This window comes from Pimephales promelas, chromosome 22, assembly GCF_988280905.1.
Source record: "Pimephales promelas chromosome 22, fPimPro1.hap1.1, whole genome shotgun sequence".
In the NCBI taxonomy this organism is placed as follows: Eukaryota; Metazoa; Chordata; class Actinopteri; order Cypriniformes; family Leuciscidae; genus Pimephales; species Pimephales promelas.
The window spans coordinates 2281147-2294408 of record NC_142790.1 but is presented as its reverse complement, the minus strand read 5'-3'; the positions used below and the strand labels follow the sequence as shown (position 1 = coordinate 2294408).

At 37.6% G+C, this 13262-nt stretch overlaps 1 protein-coding gene across 7 annotated transcripts in view; it reads left to right on the top strand.

Annotated features, from left to right (window-relative positions):
* pard3aa (par-3 family cell polarity regulator alpha, a) overlaps positions 1–13262 on the top strand; it is a 516002-nt gene that overhangs the window by 320370 nt on the left and 182370 nt on the right. The gene's annotated exons all lie outside the window — the stretch shown is intronic.

The following is a 13262-nucleotide window of genomic DNA, read 5'->3' as shown; positions in this document are numbered from 1 at the left end:
GGAAATGTCCCGCCCCTTTCCATAACCGCCTAATTAATTAAGGAAAAGAAATTAAGGTTTTTGATGAAAACATTCCAGGATTTTCTCCATATAATGGACTTCAATGGGAACCAAACGGTTCAAAGTCCAAAAAGACAGTTTCAGTGCAAACTACAAACTGTTCAAAGGGCTTTAAACGATTCCAGACGATGAATAAGGGTCTTATCAAGCGAAACGATCGCTCATTTCAAAAATAAATAACAAAGTTTAAGTTTTACAAGCTCAATCGGTCGCCTTGCTCTGTTCTGTGTGACTCTTTTCCCGAGTCAATTTGTTCACTTCGTTCGTTGAATGAACCAAATGACACAAAAAAAAGATTTGTTCATGTTGATAAACGAGTTCGAACTGGAGATTCATGAACAGAACAGAGCAAGGCGAGCATTTGAGTTTATAAAACTTAAACTTTGTTATTTATTTATTAAATGAGCGATCGTTTCGTTTGATAAGACATCGTCTGGAATCGTTTAAAGCCCTTTGAACAGTTTGCACTGAAACTGTCTTTTGGACCTTGAACCGTTTGGTTCCCATTGAAGTCCATTATATGGAGAAAAATTCTGGAATGTTTTCATCAAAAACCTTAATTTCTTTTCCACTGAAAAATCTTGGATGACATGGGGGTGAGTAAATTATCAGCAAAAGTTATTTTATAAGCGAACTAGTCCTTTAATATGCACTTGAACCATTTGATTTTCATTTACATTTATGCATTTGCCAGGCGTGTGAGTATGACATGCATTGAGTGAGTTGCTTCCCTTGGATTCAAACTCATGGCCTTTAGCATATACATGCTTGTGAAGAAAAACAACTTATGGCTACAACTATTTGGCTAAGATGTTCAGTTTCTGAGTTGTCACAGTAAAGGTAATTAATGGATCATATTGTTGGTTTGAACCTACACTGTCTGGTTGCTGCCACAGTGGTTGGATTGATCTGTTTTGCTGGTTTTAAAGTTGTTTTGGGCACTTATCAGGTTGTCATACAGCTCTCTGACCAAAAATACCAGCAAACCACCATTAAACATATATATTTTGGCTGGGAGTAGATGCATTGCTTTGTTGTTTTAATGGCTGAGGCCATTTCACTATTTCCTGTGTTTACAGTATAAGCCCATTCTCATGTAACCGAACTCAAATCAAATGCGAGTCAATGTTGCCAACACATGTGATGCAATATAATGTCAAATGGTCACATTACTTTTGGAAGATGAAGACCCTCAGATCTGGATGATGACCTGCTGGATTTCCCCGACCACAGCGAGTCGCTGTGGATGGACATTCGTGGCAAACACTTGGCCTGCGCTCAATCCCCTGCTTCTGGGAAAATTTGATTGTTTACGACTTTGTTCCTGAATACATGGGAGTTTATGATTAATACCACATGTTGGCCTATTTCTTTCATTTAAAAACGATTTTGGATTACCGGATTACACAAAGTTGCATTATGTTTTTTTCAATGACTGGAGGAAACTGAGACCTCCTTGTTCCCGCAGGTCTGTTTCGGTGAAGCCCAGCTTGCCTTCTGAATTAAACTCAGTGCACCGACTCTTCTCAAAAGCTTTTGCTCTCTGTGAGCTAAATCAATGAGACTGAAAACTCACTTGAAAAATTAAAGTCTTATGGCATGACCTTTCGTTTTGAGCTGTTGAAGTCACATTTTGGACCTTATGAACACCTGAACCTTCTTAAAAACCAACCTTGTTACCAGCAAATATCATATACTGGATGGTGGCAGTCTGATTTGTTGCCACCAGGACGAGCTCAACTAGCTTAACCAACAAGACCAGCATGTTCAGCCAGCTTCGCCTTTCTGAACCAGTTTCATAGCTACATTTTACTTGTATTACAACGCATTCTCATCCTAGGGCGTCATATAGTGACACTTTTGAAATGTCGTCTAAATTCAACGCACATGCCACCCTTTACCCTCAATATAACACGCACAGAGCTTTGGGTAGGTTTAGGTCTGGGGTAGGGTTAGGGTTAGACCACTAGGAGGCCCATGTATATCTGCGTCTCATGTTGATGCTAAAGGGTGCCATGCGCGTTGGATGTAGACGAAATGTCAAAAGTGTCAGTATATGACGCCTTGGGATGAGAACGGGCTGTGTATTAGCTTCATTTTAAGATTTCTACCCTATATTTGATTTGACTTTGTACTACAGGGCTGTTGAATGCTTTAAGGCCAATTTATACTTCTACGTCGTAGTGTACGGCGTAGGCGACGCCGTCGTGAGCATTTATACTTCTGCGTTCAGGTCTTGGTTGCTCTGCAGTACTGCTCCGAAACACTAGTTGGCGGCGGAGGGTTTTAATGTTCCACTGTGTTTAGATTCCTCGCGGCTACGTTACTACAAGCAATGGCGACTGAAAGAGAGTGGATCATGAGTTGGAGCTTATTGAGGTGGAAAAACTTTTTTCATTTTCATTTTAGTGAAATTACTAAAACTAAAAGGCAGAAACGAGAGAAGACGTCGGAGGAGACGGTACGTGCGGAAATACGTAGGAGGAAATGCGATGCTACCAAGCCGACCAATCACAGATCTTGCGGTCCACGTCGTTGCGACGTGTAGTTACATTTTTGAGGAGTTGCACGTCAGGCTACGACGAAGGGTATTAGGGCTGGGTATTGACATAAATTTCACAATTCGATTCGATTTCGATTCACAAGCTTGCGATTCGATTCGATTTCGATTCAATATTGATTATTTTGAATATCAGTTACGATAAATGGCAAATTTTCTCAAGGACATCAAATTTCTTAACTAATGCTGTAAACTATGGGAGTCTAGTTGTAGCCTATAGGCTTCATTAGCCTAATATGAAGGTAATAATGAACTGTTTTGTAGCTATAAAAACCCTTAAATTACACTTTTATTTATTTTTATAATAAGAAGATTATATGAAATATAAACATTTAAATGCTGGCTGTCATAAAAACTTCCCAGATTTATTCAAATATGCATTAAAAATTGAAAAACATTAAGATTATAATGCATATGTAATATGGTGTATATATTTAGCAAAACGCTCCTCTCTAGAGTTATTTTTTCTAGCTGACTAACGAGTTTATGTGGGTTTTCTGAGGTAAATATGACGATGACATTGATTACAAGCTGTTTAACTGACGTCTTTCCACGGTTGAAACGCTGATTGAGTGAATCAATATGACATGATACGTATTTCGATAAGTTGTACTCTATCTTTTAACACACTTCATGTTTATTTAGCGCTGTGACTGGTATTATTAAGCCGGAAGAGAGATCAGCGCTGCTGCTTCTCCAGAGCGATCTCACGCCACAGCGCCAAAACGCTATTTATGTTTTTGAGTTTCTAAAGAAATTGGACGTAATTTGAAATTTAAGACTTTGTTTCATTTCAATAGTAACAAAGGACAAAGATTACTGCGATTTTTTTGTATGCGCGCAGCCGCGATACAATGTCCCATTCATTCAAATGAAACAGGATGACTAATCGATCCTTGAGATTTAAGAATCGATATCGGTTCGTAAAAATGAGAATCGATTAATATCGAGAAATCGATATTTATTACCCAGCCCTAAAGGGTATGCGGTATGGTACGCGTCTGTGTGTATGCTACGCCGTACCTACAGCGCACCCTACGCAGAAGTATAAATTGGCCTTTATTCTGATTGGTTGACAACCGTTTGCACTTATTTTTTTAGTTAATACGCAGCTAAAGTAGTTCCATGCATGTTTTGACCGCATTATAGTTCCATATTACATCGCCAATTTATTTTAAACATCAAAAGAACCAAAATTCAAGCTAATAAATATAACAAACAATAGGATAAATAGGCTGTCGTCCCTTCGCCTCATGGCCGCATTAACACCTCATTGATTTTCCAATAATTCAACATCAATTATTCCTTGCTTGAGTTTTCCCACTCTACGAGAAATACAAGTAGGAACAAGTGATTGTTCAAAGTTTTCCCTCCATCAACCATCCTGAAACCCCACTGCCCTCTTTCTTTCTGGACGCAGCATCAAGGAACCGTTTCATTCGAGTTTATTTGTTCGAGCCCCGGTTTGGGTGGCCAACGCTGCTGTCCACTCCAACAATGGCTTGATTCTAGGCCCAGCAAACAGGCAATAGGGAGACTATTTGTTATAGACCCTGCAAGGGATCGTCTGATCGCAGCGTGACAGAAAACAACAGCAGTCCACCACCATGCCATCAGCGCCCTGCAAGGAGAATATCGTGCAGATTAAACGAACACAAACAGCTCCTTCATGAGGACCTACAGTTTGGGAAAGACTGCACATGATTGCCTTGATGTTTATCCCCAAATGGCCTGAGTCAAATGTCCTCGGGATGCAAGCATGATGCGGAGGTTTGGAAATCTTCAACGATTAAACAAAAGCATGATGTGTTTGGGAAGGAAAGGTCTTTTGGGTAAAGCAACAGTCTTTTGTTTTAGGTTCAGTCATCCGGTTCGAGCCAAACTGCGTCCTGGGTAGCTCGCATCATGAAATATATTGTCGGATGAATATCGTCATGAATGGATCATGCTAAAAATGCAGAAAACAAGTTTATAGATGTTGTTTTTCGATGGGTAATAATCTTTTTGCACTATTGGGGTCGAATCCAAACTAAGGCTACGTCTACATTAAAGGAGTAGTTCACTTTTTTAAAAAAAAAAACTTTTGCTGATAATTTACTCGCCCCCATGTAATCCAAGATGTCCATGTCTTTCTTTCTTCAGTCGAAAAGAAATGAAGGTTTTTGATGAAAACATTCCAGGATTTTTCTCCATGTAATGGACTTCAATGGGAACCAAACGGTTCAAGGTTTCAGTGCAAACTGTTCAAAGGGCTTTAAACGATTCCAGATGATGAATAAGGGTCTTATCAAGTGAAACGCTCGCTCATTTAATATATAAATAACAAAGTTTAAGTTTTATAAGCACAAATGGTCGCCTTGCTCTGTTCTGTGATGCGCGTTTGTGACTCTCCTGTTCGAACTCGTTTATCAAAATGAACAAATCTTTTTTCTGAGTGAACCAAATGACTCAGAAAAAGATTTGTTTATTTGTTTATTAAACGAGCAATCGTCTTGCATGATAAGACCGTTATTCAATGTCTGGAATCGTTTAAAGCCCTTTGAACCTTTTGGTTCCCATTGAAGTCCATTAAATGGAGAAAAATCCTGGAATGTTTTCATCAAAAACCTTAATTTCTTTTCGACTGAAGAAAGAAAGAAATGGACATCTTGGATGACATGGGGGTGAGTAAACTATCAGCAAAAGTTTTTTTTTTTTTTTTTTTTCAAAAGTAGTTCAATTTTGGAAATAACTTTTGCTGATAATTTACTCACCCCCATGTCATCCAAGATGTCCATGTCTTTCTTTCTTCACTCCTTTAATGAAAACGCCGTCTCAGTGTGGACGGAAGGCCAAAACGGAGAGAAAAAGATGCGTTTTCAAACGAAAGCGTTTTAGTGTGGACAAGGCCTAAGATGACAACAGTTTTTCTAACTTTTTACCCACCCAACTCTTCGCATCATGCCGACTCTCATCCACATTGTGGTTAATGGATCTAGACAAGGTGCTGAGGAGATGTCAGCAGGATTTGTCAGTCGCTAACACCCTCCCACCAGGACAAAGCTCTCTGAAGAACATCCAGCAGAGCTTTTTTAGTACATCAGTCCCACAAGCATACTGAGCAGGTACATCATTGTGCCTTCACAAATCATTAGAAATGAGCTGTTTGAGATGCTGTACTCCTCTACTGTACAAGCCTGCTGGTTTCCCGTCCTCTTCTCAGAGCTTAATGTATAATAAGCCAAGTACGCCTTCGCTCTTTTCCTCGTCCTGCAATTAAGAGGTCCGTTTTTAAGCAGATTTTTTTATGATTCACCATGAAATCATGAGCGAGAGTGGGTGGACGGGGGATATAATCTTAATAAAACGGTAGGCCAATTAGTCGACCACAGCAGAATTGTGGTCTATGGGTTTTTATCTTCCATGTTAAAGACTTTCACCTTTTCACTGTGTCACAGTGGCTATTTCTATAGGTGTTCTCTACGCCATTTAGCAGAGTCAAGAGTAATGCCAGGAAACAGGAGGTCAGCACTTGTGTCAAGATATCTGTAGGAATAGCCTCATTTACTGCAGGAACATGACTGTGTTCAGCACTAAAGCCAATTAAAATCATGTTCTGCATAAGCAAAAAAAAAAATGACCTTGCATTGACAATCTGCCCCTTCAAGAGTGTGGATCCTTTCTTTTTTTGGCTCATGTGGATTACAGACAGTTTGTGGTCACAGACAGTTTCTTGAAATTGATCATGTTGTGGGATCATGACCCCAAATCTTTGAAACAATTAAAAAAAACATATTTTAACTAGGGCTGTCAAACGATTAATCGCGATTAATCACATCCAAAATAAAAGTTTGTGTTTACATAATATATGTGGGTGCATTGTGTATAATTATTTTGCATATATATAAATACACACACATGCTTGTATATATTTAAGAAATATTATCATGTATATACTGTAAATTTATATATAATTTAAATTATATATAAATATAAATATTTTATATATAAATAATATTTTTTCTTAAATATTCATGCATGTGTATATATATATATATACAAGATAATTATACACAGTGCACCCACATATAATATGTAAACACAAACTTTTATTTTGAATGCGATTAATCGCGATTAATCGTTTGACAGCCCAAATTTTAACCAATTCATCTCTTGAAATTAAAGTTTATTCACTTAATTTTGTATTATATATATATATATATATATAAAAAAAGGTTTTTAGAAGATTTTGTCTGCCAAATTAAAGTTCGGTGTTGAATTTTCAGGAAAATGCAGATAAAAAAAAAATCACAAGATAGGAAATGATATGACCCACTGAAGACCCTCATGAATATAAAATGTCATACTGTATAATTTGAACGCAAAGTTATGTCAGGTGAGGTGTGACTCTCTAAAAATGTAATGATATTTATGAATTAATTCATAGTATTTGTTTTAAAAAAACACAGTTTTCAAATAAAAACAGAAATACTTTGCAATCGTCCGTTCATGTACACGACAATGGCGTTTTGGGGGCCTGAAAACATAAGTTTTTTTGAAAACGATACAGTCATCGTCTCCGTGTAACAGAAACGCGACTGTGAAAACGGTGACGGCATGCACGTGTGTATTACGTGTGTAGGCACGTGTGTGTGTGGCGCGAGTGCTCTACAAGAATGTGTATGTGCGTTAGGGCTGTCAATCTTCCTCTATAATACTATTCGAATTCCAGTCCTCATTTTATTTAATATTCGAATAATATTCGAATATTAAATGCTAAAATTGATCCTATTATTAATATTTACGACATTACACATGCTTATGGATCGCCAATGCCACTATAGCATGTGGTTGTTGTTACACGTTCGGTCCACTAGAGGGACATCTAATACACGTTTTATTCGTGCTGAATATGGTTAAAGTGCGTCCGATGGTTTTCACCTTATATCTCCGCGAAAACACCACCAAAACTTTTTAAACATATATCGTTCTTTTCAATTCGACTAGACGGTTCCAACGAGGTCGATGCGCACCGAATCCGTCGAGATATTCGCGTTTTTCGCTTCACAGGTACTTTGGGAAGCGCTTTTTACATCGTTAAACATTTAGGCTACCATTTTTGACAGTTGTTATATGATGATACACCGTGGATAACGTGCACACTTGTGTTACGATTCAAAAACGTTATTGATCATCAGACGAAACAAAGGCAGTTCATTTTCACATATGTGTAAGCCAAGCCGGCGAAAAGGCAAGATTGCATATAAAAGAAAATTTTAAAAATTATATATATAAAAAAAGCAATATTCGAACAGTAACTTCAGCATTCGAATAGTATTGATTTTTTTTTTTTAATAATCGAATTTCGTAATTCGTTCCAACAGGCCTAATGTGCGTCTTTCTTTACAAAGTGACATCACCACCTACTGGCCTGGCATGTATAATACAGCGTGTTTAGTAGTTTCCGCGGATTCATGTGAATGTCAACACTGTCATCTATACAAAGAAAACACATTTCCATTTTTTGTACATCATTGTCATGTAAATGTACCCTAAGATGTGTACACTCACACACACATTCATTGGCCGACCCAGGATTATCATTCTAATGTTTTTCTCCTCCACTTGATGTATTCATCATTGCTGGGACTGTTTTTGCTGTTTCTGTTGAGCGTGGCGGCGCATATGTTTCTGTGAATATGTTGGTGTACACGCATGTATAAACGTCTTCTCACCTCCACAACTGTGAAATTCAAGTTCACGCTTATTGCACACACACATACTTTCATTTGTACTCGGGTATGTATCTGCACGCCAATGACAGAAGTGTTTCCATATCTCCTGACCCACTGCTCAGCGAGAGAGTGTCTTTGAGAAGCTGATGCATTATGGGTGATTGCTCCGAGAAGCTCTTGTGGATCTTCACCATCAAAGTCTCTTGTAGACATCCAGGCCAGAACCACCAATGCTTTACGTTTTCATTGACCTCAGTCTTGGGTCCAGCTGGCTGTTTCATATCTTACCGCAGCGATGCTGAAAACGGCTTTAAATATCTCGTCTCGAGTGAGAACGCCGCTCATCCTCAAGCTGGGCTTTGCAAATATTTGAATCTCAGCCTTAAATCCTCTGAATGTTTGGTTTGGTTTGTCTTGTGTTAATGATCTAACGATGAAAGTTTAGCACATCAGATTGTTCATTACTGGACTGCTCAAGTCTGTGTCGGATGGATTAGTCCAAGTTAAATCTGAGTCTCATGGGTCAGGGTTGTTAAGTATGGAAGCTTGTTTCTGCCACAGAATGAAAAATAAAAAAGGTAATTCTGACTTTATATTTCGCAATTCTGACTTTATATTTCGCAATTCTGACTTTATATTTCGCAATTCTGACTTTATATCTCACAATTCTGACTATATTTTGCAATTCTGACTTTATATCTCACAATTCTGACTTTATATCTCGCAATTCTGACTTTATATCTCGCAATTCTGACTTTATATCTCGCAATTCTGACTTTATATCTCACAATTCTGACTTTATATCTCACAATTCTGACTTTATATCTCACAATTCTGACTTTATATCTCGCAATTCTGACTTTATATCTCACAATTCTGACTTTATATCTCACAATTCTGACTTTATATCTCACAATTCTGACTTTATATCTCACAATTCTGACTTTATATCTCACAATTCTGACTTTATATCTCACAATTCTGACTTTATATCTCACAATTCTGACTTTATATCTCACAATTCTGACTTTATATCTCGCAATTCTGACTTTATATCTCACAATTCTGACTTTATATCTCACAATTCTGACTTTATATCTCGCAATTCTGACTTTATATCTCTCAATTCTGACTTTATATCTCGCAATTCTGACTTTATATCTCACAATTCTGACTTTATATCTCACAATTGTGACTTTATATCTCGCAATTCTGACTTTATATCTCACAATTCTGACTTTATATCTCACAATTCTGACTTTTTATCTCGCAATTCTGACTTTATATCTCACAATTCTGACTTTATATCTCACAATTCTGACTTTATATCTCACAATTCTGACTTTATATCTCGCAATTCTGACTTTATATCTCACAATTCTGACTTTATATCTCACAATTCTGACTTTATATCTCACAATTCTGACTTTATATCTCACAATTCTGACTTTATATCTCACAATTCTGACTTTATATCTCACAATTCTGACTTTATATCTCGCAATTCTGACTTTATATCTCTCAATTCTGACTTTATATCTCGCAATTCTGACTTTATATCTCACAATTCTGACTTTATATCTCACAATTGTGACTTTATATCTCGCAATTCTGACTTTATATCTCACAATTCTGACTTTATATCTCACAATTCTGACTTTTTATCTCGCAATTCTGACTTTATATCTCACAATTCTGACTTTATATCTCACAATTCTGACTTTATAACACGCAATTCTGACTTTATAACAAGCAATTCTGACTATATCTCACAATTCTGACTTTATATCTCACAATTCTGACTTTATATCTCACAATTCTGACTTTATATCTCGCAATTCTGACTTTATATCTCACAATTCTGACTTTATATCTCACAATTCTGACTTTATATCTCGCAATTCTGACTTTATATCTCACAATTCGGACTTTATATCTCACAATTCTGACTTTATATCTCACAATTCTGACTTTATATCTCACAATTCTGACTTTATATCTCGCAATTCTGACTTTATATCTCGCAATTCTGACATTATATCTCGCAATTCTGACTTTATAACACGCAATTGTGAGATAAAAAGTCACAATTATTTTTTTTCCTTTTTTTTATTCAGTTCACGCTACATGATTTTAAAACGTCGGGCTGAACTGTGTGGTTTACACTACATGACTTCAAGAGTGTTCAAGTTGTTAAGCTGTTCACACCACACAACACAACGTGATTGATCCGCAGCAGGAGGTAATGCACTATAACAGTTGACAACAACTCTAATACCCAACGATTCGATCTTGTCTACAAACCACGTTTTGTGCGTCAATACCCAGCAAACAAGACGAAGAACACAACACGCAAATATGGATGTCAGACAGAAACTAGTGCTGCAAACTGTTTGCGCCATGATTTGCTCTGAGAAAAAAAACGCAAAAAAAGAAAAAAATAAGATTTACCCGGTGACCTCAACCCATGCCTTGCTCTGATTGGCTGTAGCTCATGACATCACATGAGGTTGAGTTGCTCGACAGCTCTGGATATCTAGCATGCGAGATATTTTCCTTGGCTGAGCGACGCGTCTGCGAGCGTCTTTGATGTGTTTTTGGCGCTTTCAGATTGGCGAGCGTTCATCGCCTGCTAATCCCCCGCGATTTGCACACGATAACACCCTGACTTGTCCGCGAGCTCAACGATATGCAAATGGGGCTTAAAATCATGTAGTGTGAACTTTAGTGTGGGCTTTAGGCCGGACTCACATATAGCGCCTAAAAACGCGTGGAAAACGCTGGGCGCTTCCATTCCATTATGAGTGCGCATACCGCGTGCCTACATTTGAAATAACGATCTTGAGCGTGCAAAAGACACGATATGTGAACTCTGTTCACTGAAGATGAATGCTGTTCATTTACTGTTATAGGCATTTCAAGAGGCCTTTAACCATACGCTCTGGTGCTAGTGCACTAAATGGACATGACGACGCTTCTCTAATGAACTCTACTAATTATCCAAGATGATGTACACTTATTAACTCAGTTAAAACTAGGAGTGTTTTAGTTTGGGAGTAGCTTAAGCCTTGTCTGTGAAACTGGGGTTTGATCTTTAATGATTAGGCTTCAACCACCCGATGTCTAATTACAGTTTGTTATAAATTCATGAACCTAAGAGTAAGGGTTTCATCATATCATACGGCCAGAAGAACATGCAATGCATGCTGGTTTAGAGTGGAATCTCTTCAGAATAGAAATGTAAATGTAGAGTTTATTCGGTGGTGTTAAATTCTGAAACACACACGTTTACTTAGCTATCTAAATAGGGACATTGCATGGGGACAACTTTTGCTGATAAGTTCTTTAATTCTTTCTTCAGTCGAAAAGAAATTAAGGTTTCGACCATTTGAGCTTATAAAACTTTTTTTTTTTTTTAATAAGCATTTGTTTCGCTTGATAAGACCCTTATTCATCGTCTGGAATCGTTTAGAGCCCTTTGAACAGTTTGAGACTGTCTTTTGGACCTTGAACCGTTTGGTTCCCATTGAAGTCCATTATATGGAGAAAAATCCTGGAATTTTTTCATCAAAAACCTTAATTTCTTTTCGACTGAAGAAAGAAAGACATGGACATCTTGGATGACATGGGGGCGAGTAAATTATCAGCAAAAGTTTTTTTTTTTAAAAGTAAACTACTCCTTTAAGTAGGCACACACACTCATTTTCTGCACACACTCTTTTCCCCCGCACTCCACACACTTTTACCAGTTTTGAAGGTAAAATCCAGACGTGGCCCATGTTTAAGATAAAACCAATCCTGAAATCACGTGTTAAAGTCTCAGTCAGTGTGTGTGCTCGGCCGAACGATGCAAAACACATAAACACTCACTTATTTCTGTCAGAGCATTTTGTTGTCTGGAACTAAATATCAGTTTTATTTTTGCTGGGAGAACGCCTGGGTTATTTTTTTGTGTAGGAGTAATTACATTTGATTGCTTCTAAGCTGCTAAAGTTGCGTAATGACTTCTAGTTGAAATAAATACACTTGGAACGAGCCGTAGTGGAACTCCAGAAGTCCATGTTTGGATGGAAATCCCTCATTTTAATTGTGAACATGTGCGCCGTTGTTGCGCTGACTGATTTGTCTATGTTTCAGAGCTTGTTGACTTACAGTAAGCGACTCTTTCTTCTACCTGTGTTTCGTTTAGTAAACTCTCTGTTCAAACAGTTGCATTTACAGTATAAAACTGTTGTTGTACGGTGCATAAATGTTTCTTTTGCTCACATGTACAGTTTTAGACAGATTTAGAAGTGGTGTGCCGTCAGTGTCAGCAAGGCCAGAATCATAAACACTGACTATGTATTTTTTTTTTCATTAATGTGTATTAAATTATTCCCAATAGTAGCTTTTCTCTTGGTTGCGCTGCTTTAGTAGTGCATGTTTATGTTAGAGCTTTAGGTAACACTTTGCATAAGACTGATATGACACCTTCATAACCATGACATGACATATGTCTTGAATATGAAATATATTTCAGCCGTCATGTGTTGCCAGGGTCAAATAAATCTGCCTTGAGGCCTCCAGAATCAATAGTGCGCGCCGCGTCTGAAGAACGACAGACTGTTTCTGAACTTTTTAATCGGAACGCAAAACAACATGAACACACTCGATGCTCGTTTCTCTCTACCCGACCTTTTCCGAACTCACCGCTTTAACCCTTTAACCGCCAGTGCAACATAAAACAGAAATTACAGCAGTTATAAAGAATCTGTGCGCTATTACATGCATATTAAAGGAGTGGTTTACTTTTAAGAAAACTTGATTATTTACTCACCCCCATGTCATCCAAGATGTCCATGTCTTTCTTTCTTCAGTCGAAAAGAAATTAAGGTTTTTGATGAAAACATTCCAGGATTTTTCTCCATATAATGGACTTCAATGGGAAC